The sequence below is a fragment of the Lepidochelys kempii genome, chromosome 10, assembly GCF_965140285.1.
Source record: "Lepidochelys kempii isolate rLepKem1 chromosome 10, rLepKem1.hap1, whole genome shotgun sequence".
Taxonomy (NCBI): Eukaryota; Metazoa; Chordata; order Testudines; family Cheloniidae; genus Lepidochelys; species Lepidochelys kempii.
The window spans coordinates 77,284,290-77,298,356 of NC_136389.1; the positions used below are offsets into that span (position 1 = coordinate 77,284,290).

Here is a 14,067-nt window from a genome sequence, read left to right on the forward strand (position 1 = left end):
GCGCGGCGGTGGTTTACGGCTCGGGACGGGACTATGGCTGCGGCAGCTGATTGGCTGCGGTGGGGGTCAGCCCCTGCCCAGTGACCCCAGAGTGAGGAGGGGGGCGGCTCAGTCAGTGCAAAGTGTCCCCACAACGCCCCCGGCTGGGTCTGCGGCTCCCCCCACCCCTGAGCCAGTGCCAGTGGGGGGAGCGGCCGCGGAGTGGCCGCCGGTCCGGTCCCGTCCCCCTCAGGAGGAGACAGGTAACAGCCGGGGGGCTAAAGCCCTGTTTGCCCCGAGACTCCGTCATGGGGGCGCCTGCCACTGCTATGGGGGGGGGGCTGAGCCCCCTCCCCGTGCCCGCCCCGAGGCTGCGCGCTCGGGGCTGATCCCCCTGCCCCTTCTCACGGGACTCTGCTGCGGGGGGAGGGGAATAGACTGCAGCCCCATAGGACTGCTGGGGGGGGGGGGGGGCACTGGCCCATCCCCTGGGTACTGATCTTGGGCGGCTACTCCCCCCTCCGCCCCGTGATTCCCTTGGACACTTTGGTATTGGGGGGCTAGCCCCCGCTCTGCCCCGTGGCTCCTTTGAGACCGCTCTGGAGGCGGGAGGGCTATCCTCCCTGCCCCCTCTGAGACTCTGCTCTGGAGGGGACTAGCCCATTCCATGCCTGCCCTCACCCCCCGACTCTCCTCTCCTCCCACTGTAGCCCTTGCCCCCACTCTCCTCCCAAACTGTTTTGGAGAAGAGTAAATCTGCTCCATCCTCTCCCCCGCCCCTTTGATCCTTCTCTGGATACTCTGCTATAGGGGGTTCACCCTTCCCTGCTCCCACTGTCCCCTTTCAGGTGCCCTGAAATACTCTGTTTCGTGCATTGCTCCCCTCCCCACCTTTCACCCTCTTCCCCTCTCGGGGTTCTCACAGCAAAAATTTTGGTGGCCTCAGAGTGAGGCCACCAACTCTTGGTGGTGGCCACTATGACAATTTTTCTAAAATATTTAATTAAGGTTAGGAAGCATAAATAAGTATGCGCATATACATGTCCAAATCATAGTAATTTATTTATGTAGGGATTTTTTTCCCCACAGACTCAATAATAATAACAATGTACAGTTTTCTCTATTCTTTACTGGACCTAAATAGAATAGAAACACAAATAAGGTGCTTTGCATATTCTTGTCTTTTGTTGTAGTTTCTTTTCCTTTTTTTGGTTCTGGGTTTTATGGAGTTTTTTTTTTTTTAGATGCGCTAGCTAGTAAGTCTGCCTCTTTGAAAAGTGTTATTTGTATGTTTTGTTAATATCACTTTTCACAGCAGCAGACTTGTTAACTAGTTGGGAGGCAGTGAAAAGTGATATTAACATACAAATACCACTTTCCGCAGCAGACTTACTCATCCCTGGCAACTGGGAGATAAATTAAGTCTTGGATGGGGAGGTGAGCCCGAAGCCCAGTGGCTAGGGGACAAAGCCTGTCTCTGCGCAGCCAAAACCCAGAGACACAGTGGAAGCCCATGGCTGGAGCCCGCTGACAGCTGTTGTCGTGTGGACAGAGCCTGCTGTCCACCACCCCAAGGCTGAAGCCGGAAGCCCGAGCCCCACCACCGCCTGGAAGATGGGGAACTCGCACTCGATGTCTGCTCCTCCAGCGTTTGTGTCTCCAGAGGGAGAGCAGTGCCCAACCCCTCCTTGTGGCCCCAGGGGAGGGGCTGATCCCTCCCCACCCAATCACTGCCCAGGAGGCTGTGACCAGAAGAAAACCCCTAGTGGCCGCATGCAGCCACGGAGGCCACATTTGAGAAATGCTGCTCTAGAGTTTGATTAGGGAAGACAAGCACCATCATCCTGAGCCCGTGTTCTTCTCTCAGATGTTTCTACCATTTCTTCTGCACCCACCATCACCCTGATATTCTGTTCTGGGCAATCTTCCTTCAGACTTCGAAACCATGTCTGGTGGCTAACCTCCCTCGTGCCCTACTTTTCTTCTTCAAAGCTCCTGAGACTTTGCTGTTGGGGGGCAGGAGGAGGGGGCAGTTAGCTTCCTGCTCCTTTTAATTCCCCTGATTTTAATTCCCAAACTCTGATTTGTGGGTTATTCTCTGCCCACCCTTTAATGGTCCTTGTCCCTTACTTCAATCCCAATGAGACTGTACTTTGAGGAGACTGACTATCCTGCTGTTTTTCTACCCCCATTCAAACCCCAAGTATTCTCTGTGGATTACCCCTCCTTTTCAGTTTCCACTTTGTGGCAATACCTTTTGCTTCCTCTCTCTTCATTCTCCCTACTCCAACCGTGACTGTTTTGGACATTAACACCCTTTATCCTTCACTTCTCATTCATCTAACATTGCATAGCTCAGTTCTACCTCTCTCTTTTCAGGCTCAGGTTGCCTCAGGGGAGACTTGCAAGCTGTGAATCCAAAGAAGAAGATACAGACAGTAAGAAAAAGTGAAAGTAGTACTCAATATAAAGGTGATAATCCAACATCACTCTTTTATCTCATATCCCGGGCCATTCCTGCACGTCCACACAACCTTGTCTGGATGTTTGTGGAACCCTTTCTTGTTGGTTCTATTGACTCATTTATGTGAGTTTGTAGGATTAGGTCCCCCCTTCTCTAAAAACTATTTGCTATTTGGCTTGAAAATGTAAAATAACTTTGCAGTACAGGGAATGAACTTCTTCCCTTCTCTGAGTATTGTTCTGCGCTTTGCATGATCATTTGCTAAATACAGCAAACATTTACTTACTTTTGTGGGCTGCGACTTCAAGATATTTTGTGGCTTCGCTCTTTAAAAATTTTATAAAAACTCCCTGTCAATTGTTAATTCGGTCTCCTTATTTAAAAATAAATAAAAATTTTATACATCCCTTCCCTTGTCTTACTTCCCACCTATACAAACAAAGGAAACCTTCCATGATAACTGCAGTGGTTGAGAATCATTACTAACATAGGTAACAGTAAATGCATTTTGATTGTTTGTTTATAGTTGTCTGTAATTCTTAATGTGTATAAAGTGTATATGTACAGATTGTATTGCAGTTAGTTTGTGAACAATGAATACTAATCAATCAATTGATTGTTTACAAGTTCAGCCCTTCTTGATGTATCTTGGCCTTTGCAGACTTTGTCACAGAAGAATCAAATATTGTTCATTGCAACTCAAAATGCTATTGGGAGGTGTTTGTTTTTACACAAATTCAAAAATGTTTTGATAGCAAAGGTTTACAAGGGTTTAGATAAACAAGGGAGGGTGGCAATTGGAAGACATAAAGCTCCTTAGTGTATAGTTTTGTTAAATCTATTATTTTTTCTGCCAGAAATTCTGGTTAGATATTTATAAGTAACTTGACCATTTGCATTGTTTCTGATGATATTGAGTGTTTGAGCTTATATCTTATTTAACTGATTTTTGCAACTGTTTACAGTAAAATCTTCTTGCTTAGGAATCATTCTCTTTGTTGGTTGGCTAGTTGCACAGGGCAATAAGTGTACTTTACAAACAAATAATGCGATACCCTTGCCCCAAATTATTTATAAAATCTAAATAGATATTGCATGATGAGTGATGGTAGGATGGTAATAAGAAGTGAACAGAGTCGTGGGGAAATAGAGAGTATGAGCATTGCAGCAATAAGACTGAGATTGCTCCAGTCAGTAGTGCACGAGTCTTGAGAATTCAATGGTTTGTGTGCAAATACTGTTACTATGAGAATAAGGGGAAGTTTGATAGGCTGAGAGAATGGAAGTGATTGTGAGGAAGAAGTGTTTTTTGAAGGAAAGAGATAAAAGAAGAGAGGAGTGGCTCAGGTGTAGGGGTCTGCATGGAAAAAGGTATGAGCAGGAGAAAGATGTTATTGGCCCGTCTTCAAGCCTAGACCAGATTTATCTGAAAGTTGTAGATGATAGTTGGAAAGGATCTCCTAAGTACTCTGGAACCATGCCTTTCGTAGTGTGCTCCAGTTAATGGAGTTCCTGTTTATATTGCTTTTCATTGTCAATCTACATCTAAATATGTCCTCTCCTTATTCAAAACATTTTTACATTTCATTTACGTTAAGAGGAGCTGTGCATTGTGGGCTCAAGAGAAAAAGGAAACTGAATTGAATACATTTAAAATCATTGTTATAATCCAAGTTAACTGGTAACATACAATAGCGTAGCTTCTAGGTCTATCTATATTAGGAAAATGACCCACTGTTGACACTGGTTTTCTGAAGAATCCTCTTCAGATATCTTGAAAATGCAAGTTTTAGATGAGACTAAGCTTTTTCCACAGTTATAGAAAGTATCAGTATTACATTCTGCTAGAGTCTACTGTACTTTCTGGAATGTGTTGAAAAGGGTTTGACCCAGTTTTCACTAGCAGTCATATTTTTTCAGCACCAGTTTCAGAGGAGCTAGGCTGTACTTTTTGCTGATGATGTCGGTCAACAATTGATCACTTTCCTAATATAGATGGATTCTTAGTGCATATTATCTGTGGTCAAACATAATTGTTTATATATCAATGGCTAAACAAAAACTCCACAGCCATGCAAGTCAAATAAGATTTAGAAGATGATTTTCTAAAAGTACAATGAGGAAGTACTCTGTTACCTGTCGTTCATGGTTATGGCATGTGATCCAAATCGTACGCTTACTGCTAATCATACTGTGTTTGCTGCACATATTCAGTGTGCACCTATGAGCTTTTCTACATGAGGGAGTCTTGCACCAGTGTAATTTCACTGAAGTAGCTACACTGATGCAAACCTCCAGCTTTGGTGCAAACCTGTGCTGTATTTTTTGTTCAGATCCTTAGTTCTTTGGGATTCATTCATAGGGTGAACAACAAGCATTGATTTTTTTGTTTGGGAGGCTCCTTTTTTAACATGAAATGCTAATTCAGCAAAGGTTGTGACGAGTACAGTTTTGTGAATGTGATCACCATCAATCAGGGAATTGGCTGACAATTGAAACTTCATTGGTGGTTGGGAACAAGTAATGAAGCAGGGTTAGAAACTGAAGGCCAAATCAGGATCTCTGTACTACAAGTACAGCTATTTCCTAGGTAGAAGGAAGACTGAACACACAGACTTACAGGATAAGTAGGGTTTTTTCTGGTTTTCTGGCTTTCTAGTTGTATAAAACTACCTTTTGTTTTCCTTATGGTGGACTCTTAGAAACCGGAACACTTGCTGACTGAGACGGTCTTCCATTGTTGAGCCCTTAGCATTAGCTTCCAGAATTGTACTACAAATGAAAAACTGTGGTGTTATCTGCCCAAGTGGTCAATTGTACTGTTTTCACTCAGGTTTTTAGGACATTCTGAAATGAGACTCTGAGCAAATATAAATCTTTAGTTGAGATCTTTGGAGGATGAAACAGGTTATACTACTTATTTTTATTCAGCATCAGCTGTGTTGTAAGTTTTCTAGGAATGATTGGATATTTCAGCCTGTATCAAAATATTCTTTCTCTACTTGTTGGTTTTCATTGAAATGTCACTATTCGGATATTTAAATGGTAGAAGTCACATGTTCACGTCAGTTCCATGGGAAATTACAAGCAGCTTTAATGTGATTATGATTTCTTGGAGGTAATTATGCCCATGCAAAACTTGTATACAAAGAATCTTCATTTTTGTATGTTAAAATTATGTACGTATCATGTCATGTAAATTTATATTTGCTCAGAATTGTGCTTGACTCGAGGCCAAATTTTCATGTCAATTATATCCTTGCTTCTCTCTCTCTCACTGACTCACTCACTCAAGTAAATAAGAATTGCACCACTGGACCTAAGAGGAGTGTATAGGACTTACACCGTCTGTCTAAGGATCTCAAAACACTGGGGAGACTGAGCCAGATTCACCTTACAGTCTGTCAGTTTAGACTCTCATGGAGATTCTGAAGGACGAGGTTGCAGCTGCACAAAACTGCTACAACCTTCCTTATACCAAGGGAGCCATAAGGGCCCAATGTGGCCCTGTCTGGGAAGGGTTTATGGCCTTGGATTCCTCTCGGGTGCTTCTAATAGTGGAACTCCAACAGCAGTTAAAGCTGCCCATTTCCTTGGCAGGAACCATGAGGTTGATTAGCAGCAGAAGCACTGCCTACCCTTGCTGTTCTCCAGCACAGGGGTCTTGAGTTACGCAGGGAGATGTAAGGATTATTTTATGGGCCAGATTTGAAAGAATTAGTAAATTACAACACTTCTGTGACATAGATAAACATATAGGTACTTACTTCACCCACCATTGAAATGCAGCCACCCGTGGAGTGTAACAACACAATAGCTGTTTAACAGTGCCTAGCAATGCCACACAGCAGCTTAAGATGGGAAGTGAAGAATATGCTGGCCAATTGAAATTTCTGGGGGAATTTAAATAAGCAGAAAGTAACTAGAGGAGTTGGAACTTCGCCGGAATGCTGGACTACAATGTCACTATTCTTATAGGAAGTGTTATGGGACGTTTAATGACCACTTGTGAGGACCTAGGTTTTTTTTTTTTTTTTTTAATGTTAGGTTTGAAAGACAGTAGTGCAATGTCCCAATAGTATTTTGGAGGATTTTTTTCACTATTGATTCAGCGATTAAATACAGCTCCCAATGATTTATCAGTGCCACATCCTGAGGCAGTTAAATATTACTTGGTGGTCTCCCTTTCATGGACTTACCTTTCTAAGCCCTACCTAGCTTGAAGTCTGACTGGATCATAGTACAGCATGTCCATCATGAAGTACAGCAGGATAATAAAGGCTCTTAAAATGCTGCCATCTCATTTTTTATTTGATAATTGTGAAAATGGGATATGATAGGAATGGTATTGTAAGTGGTACAAGAACCCAAATGACAATGTGATAGATGCAGAAAGACGCAATTCCTGCCCTTAATAGACTGCAGCCTAGGAAAATGAGCAACAATTGAAGGGTGATGGAGGAGTGCAAAATATACTGTCAAGTATAGACATTTTTTATTGTAAATAAATTGCCATGTAAACTAGCCAATATTAGCTGGGTAACTTCTTGTAATGGGCAAGTGGGTTCTGAGGAGAGAACATTGTTCATGATTTTTCTTTAAATAATAGAGAATAAAGTGCTATTGGATATTTAACTTCAACAAGAGATAGACAGGACCTAGACTTAATCTTTCATGTGGACATAGCGATATCATGTATAACAGTATACTACTTGTGTTAGTATGGTATTAAAGTGCCAGCAATGAAATGATAAGCCACAGGCCTGCTGCAGAACCTTATGGCCTGGGGATGATTGCGACCTATTTTACCATCTGGATGCACAGGACACTTCAATAACTTTTGCTATCACATCTCATTTTCATGAACACTAACTTTCTGTAAGGGGAAAACCTAATAAGAGCTGTCAGAATTTTCCAAATAGTATTTGCATTTAGGTTCCTTCCTTATTTAATACATAATGTATTGATGTAGAAAATTCTCAAATTATAATTTCTGCAACAACATTAGAGCACTCATTGGTATCAAGACAAATTTGCCAGATTTTGGTTACCATTTCTATTTCTGATATCTAGTCTGGTGAAGTATTTTAACCAACCTTTGTAAATCCTTTTAATAGGTGAACTTAAGTTATTGCACTCAGTAAAATCACTCTTCATTAAGTTTGCAGATCTTACTTTTGCCAAATGCAGCTTATTTTCCTCTGGAAAAAAAGCTTGTATTTTTAGTGGAGAAAGCTGTTACCTTGCCTCTAGTTTGTGAAATCAGTGCAGTTCTAATTTATATCAGCTAATAGAAAATGTGTGGATTTTTAAAGTGAAAATCATGCAAAAACAAAAAGAGAACTAATGGCTGATCAGTGATGCACAAACAAGTTTAGAAATGTGATCGAATTAGGTCATTGCAGTGTGACTTTGAGCAGGTCTGTGATCATCTCTCTAGTTGTGTGATGCTTTTTATGCATTGAAAAGCAAAAATCTAGTGAATGATTCGGTTGTTGTGGGGGTTTTTTCCCCTCAGCTACTTTTAGAATGCAAAAATTTAATCTTAATGTAAGCTAAAATTGCACATCTCTCGTAACTATTTTGGTCCAGCTCAGTGGCACAATACAAGAAACAAGCCACGTTCTTTGTTTTATATGATCTACTACACAGTGGAACAATTGATGCTTTTAATATTTATTTGTATTACTGTAGTGCCTAAAAGCCCTAGTCATGTGTCAGGACCCCATTGTGCTAGGCTGTATACAATCACAACAAAAATATGTCCCTGACCTAAAGAGCCTCCAATCTAAGTATAAGACCAACAACAACGGGTGGATATAGACATGTGGGGAGCACAAGAAAACAAGGAGACCATATTGGTCAGCATGAAAGACAGTGATCTCAGCACACAGCAGCCTAGCCATTGGCAAGCCTTTTGTAGGCATCACGGACAAAGAGCAGTTCTGAATAAGGATAGCGTGTTCATTTTAGCATGTTCATGGGGAGCTTCTCCCAGGCATGAGGGACAGCATGGGAGAAAGCAAGAAGGAGCTTGTTTGGAAATGTAAAAAGTGGTTGATGGAGGTTGGCATCATGTGTCAGTCGGAAGGGGGGAGTCAACATCTTGATAATGAATGGGAAATGGTAGGTAGAGTGGGGATAGGCTATGAGTGGCCTTGAAAGTAAAGACAAGTAGCTTTATGTTTGATGGGACAGAGAAGGGGAAACCAGTGGAGGGATGCAAAGAGAGATTAGGAAAATGATCTTTCCAGCATTCTGAATGGATGAGAGCAGGACAAGGTTGCATTTGTCCAGGCTTGAGAGAAGTATGTCACAGTAATCGAGATGTAAGATGATGAGAGCCTGGACAAGGGTTTTAGCTGGGTGAATGGCTAGGAAAGGCCAAATCTTAGAGATGTCATGCAGAAGGAATCTGCAAGATTTAGACATAGCTTGGATGTGAGGACCTGGAGAGAGGCCAAAATTGAAAATGACTCCCAGGTTTCAGGCCTGAGTGATAGGCAGGATGTTGGTGTTGTCTGCAGTGACTGAGAAAGGGAGGTAATGGGGAAGACTTGGAGCAAAAAATTAAGAGCTCTATTTTAGTTATTTAGTTATTATTTAGTTTAGTGAGCTTCAGTTGACAGCTAGACATCGACAAGACGTGTCCGACAGACAGGCTGAGATTTTTGTTTGGACTGAAAGATAGGTTTGGAGTAGACAACTTGTGAGTTGTCTTAGTAGAGATGGTGGTTGAATTCACGTTTTTGGATGAGGTTAACCAGAGAGAAGGTGTAGATGGAGAAGAGAAGGGAACCAAGGAGCCCAGTGGGGCTGTCACAGAAATGGGGTATGAGGAGGATCCTTTGAAGGACATGCTGAAGGAGAGATTAGAAAGCTAAGAGGAGAACCAGGAGTTGGCAGAGTCATAGAAGCCAAGGAAGGATGAAATTTAAAGAAGAGGACCCATATCAATGGTATCAGAGGTGGCCGACTGGATCAAGAGGATCAGACTTTGGCTAGAGTGGTAGCAGTGGAGTGCAAGAGGCAGAAGTTGGATTGGAGAGAGTTGAGATGGAACTGGAGGAGAGGAACTCCAAACAATGATTTGTGGACAGAGTGTTCAATGAGCTTAGATAAAAGGGAGATGGGGCAGTAGTTGGAGAGGCAAGTGGGGTGAAGGGTGGTTTGTTTTTTTTTTTAGATGGGAAAAACTAAAGCCTGCTTGTATTGCGAAGGGAAAAAGCCAAAGAAGAATGAGTGATTAGAGAAGAGTAAGAGAGGGAATGTGTGTGGGCACAAGGGAGCTCAGGAGATGGGATCTGGTCACTGGAGCAAGTGGAGGAGTTAGAGGAAGTGAGCAGATGAGAAACTTCTGCATCTGTGACACAGAAAAAAGAGGAGAGAGTTGTAGGAGAAGGGAAGGCTGGATGAGCCGACAGGAAAAGTCACATATTTTGTCAACTTTCTCTTGGATGACAGGTTTCAGAGTAACAGCCATGTTAGTCTGTATTCGCAAAAAGAAAAGGAGTACTTGTGGCACCTTAGAGACTAACCAATTTATTTGAGCATGAGCTTTCGTGAGCTACAGCTCACTTCATCAGATGCATGATGAAGTGAGCTGTAGCTCACGAAAGCTCATGCTCAAATAAATTGGTTAGTCTCTAAGGTGCCACAAGTATTCCTTTTCTTTTCTCTTGGATGAAATTTTCAAGAGAGAAGTGGAGGCAGGAGAAGGGAAGGTTTTGAGTGAGGAAAAGGTGGCTGGTATTGTGGGCATGGGATTCACTGAGTTGGAGAAGTAGAATTGTTTAGCTAGGAAGATGGCAGAACTGAAAGAGAAGAAAATGAATTTGTAGTGGAATTTGTAGCCTTGTCACAGAATTTTCATCAGAGATGCTCCATAATAGGAGAGCAACAGAAGAGAAAGTGGATGGTGTGGATGAGCCAGAGCTGGGATTGGCATGGTGGTCCTTGAGATGGGAAAGAGAGACAAGAGAGTCAAGGGTTGTGAATGAAATATGGAGAGAATTGACAACCATATCAATAGAAGAAAGAGGAGAGTGCTGAGAGAAGGTGAAATATCATCAATGCCTATGGACTGACAGTCTCAGAAGGCAGACTGATAGGGTATTGTGGGAGAAGGGAGGAGCTCAGCAGAGAGGGGGGAACTCAGCAGCAGAGAAGTCAGAGAGAGAGCAGTGCTTAATGACGTTTAAGTCAAGTGAATGGCCCTTTTAGTGAGGATTTCTTCTTCCCCGGTTGAATCCTCAGGAGAGAACTCACTTTGTTTTTCACTGTTCAGTTTACTGGGCGAAAGAGAGAAACGTCTACCTACACTCATACTTTTCCAAAAAAATTCTTTATTGTTTTCTTCCCCTCCCCCAGGACAAAAATATCCTGACTGATGGTGAATCAAAGTGAGCTCCAACCTGGGCAACCAACAGACTATCTGTCATAACAGATAGACATCTTATAAGAACTGACCTGACACTTGGTACCTCTTTTAGCATAACAGCATTATGATGATATGAGGTTACAAACCAGGTGCAATGTAAAAGCAGACAGACCCTTTCTGTTTAATCTATTTTTGTATCTAACAAGAATATATTATTCTTTTCAAGGGATAGCAGCTTGTTTGAAATGTTATATGGGCCCAAAAGATTATGTACAACGAGGAGCATGAAGAGTAGAACACACATGAAAAACAGCAACAGCTTCCTGTAAGGTAATATTTCAGGGATGGATTGAATTCATCCAAGCTGTACGTGCAAATCAAATAACTTGTTTTGCCATCTGTTTGCATGATGCTGTACAAATCATGGCAAGTGGGAATTTCCAGGTACATCTTATGTCTCTTTCTTGCCACTTTTATTTGCTTGAAGAAAGCCAGTTTGTGGTAATCCACCCACATACAATCTATTCTAAGGGAGATTAACTAGAGTTGCAAATATTAAATGCCAAATGGCTCAACACTTCCATTAACCCTCTCTCCCACTCCAAAGTTTGATACCCTAAACAAGGATTTTGAAAGAACTTTTGAAGTTAAAATGAAAGTAGTTTCCAAATTGGTGTGTGTTTACAGCTGTCCTGAAACCTCAAAATGTTTATTACCCTACCATGGCATAATCTGAGTTTCAGTACTGGTTGAGGGGGTGAAATGTAAATGTAAAGGCTCTACAAGTGGTAAAAGAAGCTGCCAATGATTTAATTTGTCTTTCTGCTCTGCATGTGTTTGGTCTAGCTAAACTGAATAATACCCGCTGGCTGCAAACAGCAAGTAGGGGCAGTGCCAGCTTTTTATAACACTGCATTGCAACTCTTCCCACCAGCTGAGACTCCAGCAGCATGATAAGGATCTCTACTTCTTATCCAGCTGCCTTAAAAGATATTTGGAAACTTAGTCCTGATGCCTTAAAGAGAGGTTCCCATTTCTTTCCTCCCCTTCTTTCCCAAAGTACCTGTCTTTGTAGCGTTTGGGTGACTAGCATGGTACTCATCTACCTTGGAATAATGTGACCTAAACGTGCTGTTCCTCTGCAAAGAGATACTGTAGAAATGGTGATGTGTGGTGCCATTTTGGAGATTTCCATAACACATACATCCTCATTTTGAGTAACAAGTTTTAATAACTTCCAGTTTTGCAAATTCAAACTCGGATCAGAGTGCCAAGCTGCATATATTCCCCCCCACCCCCCACTCCCCCCGGCTCATAGATATCACCACTCAGGGTTTTTCTAGTCAGTTTCTACCCTCAGTTATGCTAGTGACCCCCAGTGCCTTTAGTAGACTTTAATGAAGGGAGAATTTGGCCTTGCAGTTCAATCTTCATTAACAGTACTGTTGATATGTGATCCAGGGCAGAATCCAACTCTCTCTCTGGGAGATGAGTTGGCTCTGAAGTGCTAAGTGGAGTTTAAAAAAATAAAAGGAAAAAAATGGTTTGGAACCTGATCAAAAGCCCAATGAAAAAGCTTCCATTGACTTCAGTGGACTTTGGATAAGGCCCTTTGTCACCAGATTAAGCAAATTTGATTCTGAATACGTGCCAGGAGAAGAGTAAGCAGGTGGTGTTTTTTCATAACCACTCTTCTTACTATAAGCACAGACAATATAGTACATACTACTAAACAGCTGCTTTTTTAAAGTGGGGGAGTTAAGACAGAAAAAAGGAAAAACTGGAAGAAGGAAATAAAGTAATAATGGTAGAACAGAGGATGGGACACATGGCAGAGACATTACAGGGAGGTGAGGGGAAAGACTGTCAAACCTAATAGTCCCAAATCCCAGCATTCTTTGATTGATCCAAAACCTTCTTTCATGTGCTCTTGCCCCACTTCCCAACTATATACTCATCCTGCTCCTTCTCCAGAAAAAGCTTTAAAAAATTCTTAACTGCATTCTACTCCTGTTCCATCACTTACCCTGATAATTTATTCCATGGGTCAGTTACTTTATGCTTGAAATCCTACTGTTTTAAGACATTGAGTAAAATAGGGAATTAATTTGTAGCTTTTAACTCTTCACCATAGTGAGCTTATGTTATTAACACCTTTAATTGAAAACATCTTGTACACCATGCTCAGCACATTAAAGGAAACGAATATAAGCAGTACTTAAATACTTGAGCTCTGGTATCCTCTTTAGTGACCAGTATTATCCCAAAGGAACATTTTCAAATGGGAGGGAAATATCCAATATGTTCCCTCTTTACAAACACTTGAAAATTCTTATATATTCTTAAATAATGCCACAGTAGAAGAAATCATAAGCAAACTCAGAAACTAGCTTCTCTCAGACAGCTTTTGTGTGAACTTTTTAGTTAATCATATGCCTATCAAAATGGGAACATACCTGTTGTTTCTAAATCCAGTCTGTATCTAGGTGGCTACCTGTAACTTCTGAGTACATCTCATATACTCTTTCTTTCCACATTCTTTGCCACAAATGGTTCCACAGGCAACACGCACATTAACAATAACTTCTTGTAACAGACACAACCTTACTGAGAAAAGACTAGATATCAAGGCCCTTATACAGAAAGCGTTACCATGTTTGACATTCTCACTTTTCTCTCAACTGTCTGCATATCTGGAATAGTAGAAAATGGATGGCCCATGAGAGTATCGGAAACTCATTGAGAGAATTATCTCTTGAATGACCTATAAGCAGCTTTAAGCCCTTTATTTAACATACATAATTTGGCCTATATAAACTGTAAGGTGGTATGATGTAGTCTGGCAACGTGGTTTTAAAGGGACACTGTAAAGTTGTTTTTTTTAAAGAACTAATTTTAAAAAAACCTCTCTTTTGTGTGAGAGCTTTAGCCTTTAACCTTATTGAAGTCTCTTTCTGAAAAGAGCTCTCCCCTAGCTGTCTTACCATATCTGAACATCTTCTGAGTTATCTCTTGTTGCTCAGCACTTCCCTTTCTGATGCTGCTGCTTATTTGCTTTCTTCTCTTGACCCTTCCATAATAGGACTGCCTCTCTATGGGATATGATATGCAGTCTATGTAAAAACAGAAACGCCTTATCGACTGTATCTGCTGTGAAAAGCTTTGTAAATATCTGAATGGTTGTTTTGTCGTGTCCCTAGCTATTAGCAAGTAGGTCTAAGGATGCCTCTACCTTTCATATAGA

General features: G+C 41.6%; 1 protein-coding gene across 7 annotated transcripts in view; it reads left to right on the forward strand.

Annotated features, from left to right (window-relative positions):
- Positions 1-18: 18 nt before the first annotated feature.
- The window catches only part of ASB7 (ankyrin repeat and SOCS box containing 7), a 45,000-nt gene continuing 30,951 nt past the window's right edge, over positions 19-14,067 (forward strand). For 2 of the 7 annotated variants that reach the window (XM_073304286.1, XM_078854677.1), the window contains exons 1-3: positions 19-242; positions 2,359-2,451; positions 11,050-11,153. The gene's annotated coding sequence lies outside the window, so the exon portion shown is untranslated. The remainder of the gene's footprint in view (positions 243-2,358; positions 2,452-11,049; positions 11,154-14,067) is intronic. The other 5 variants (XM_073304289.1, XM_073304288.1, XM_073304290.1 and 2 more) reach the window with 5 other exon arrangements.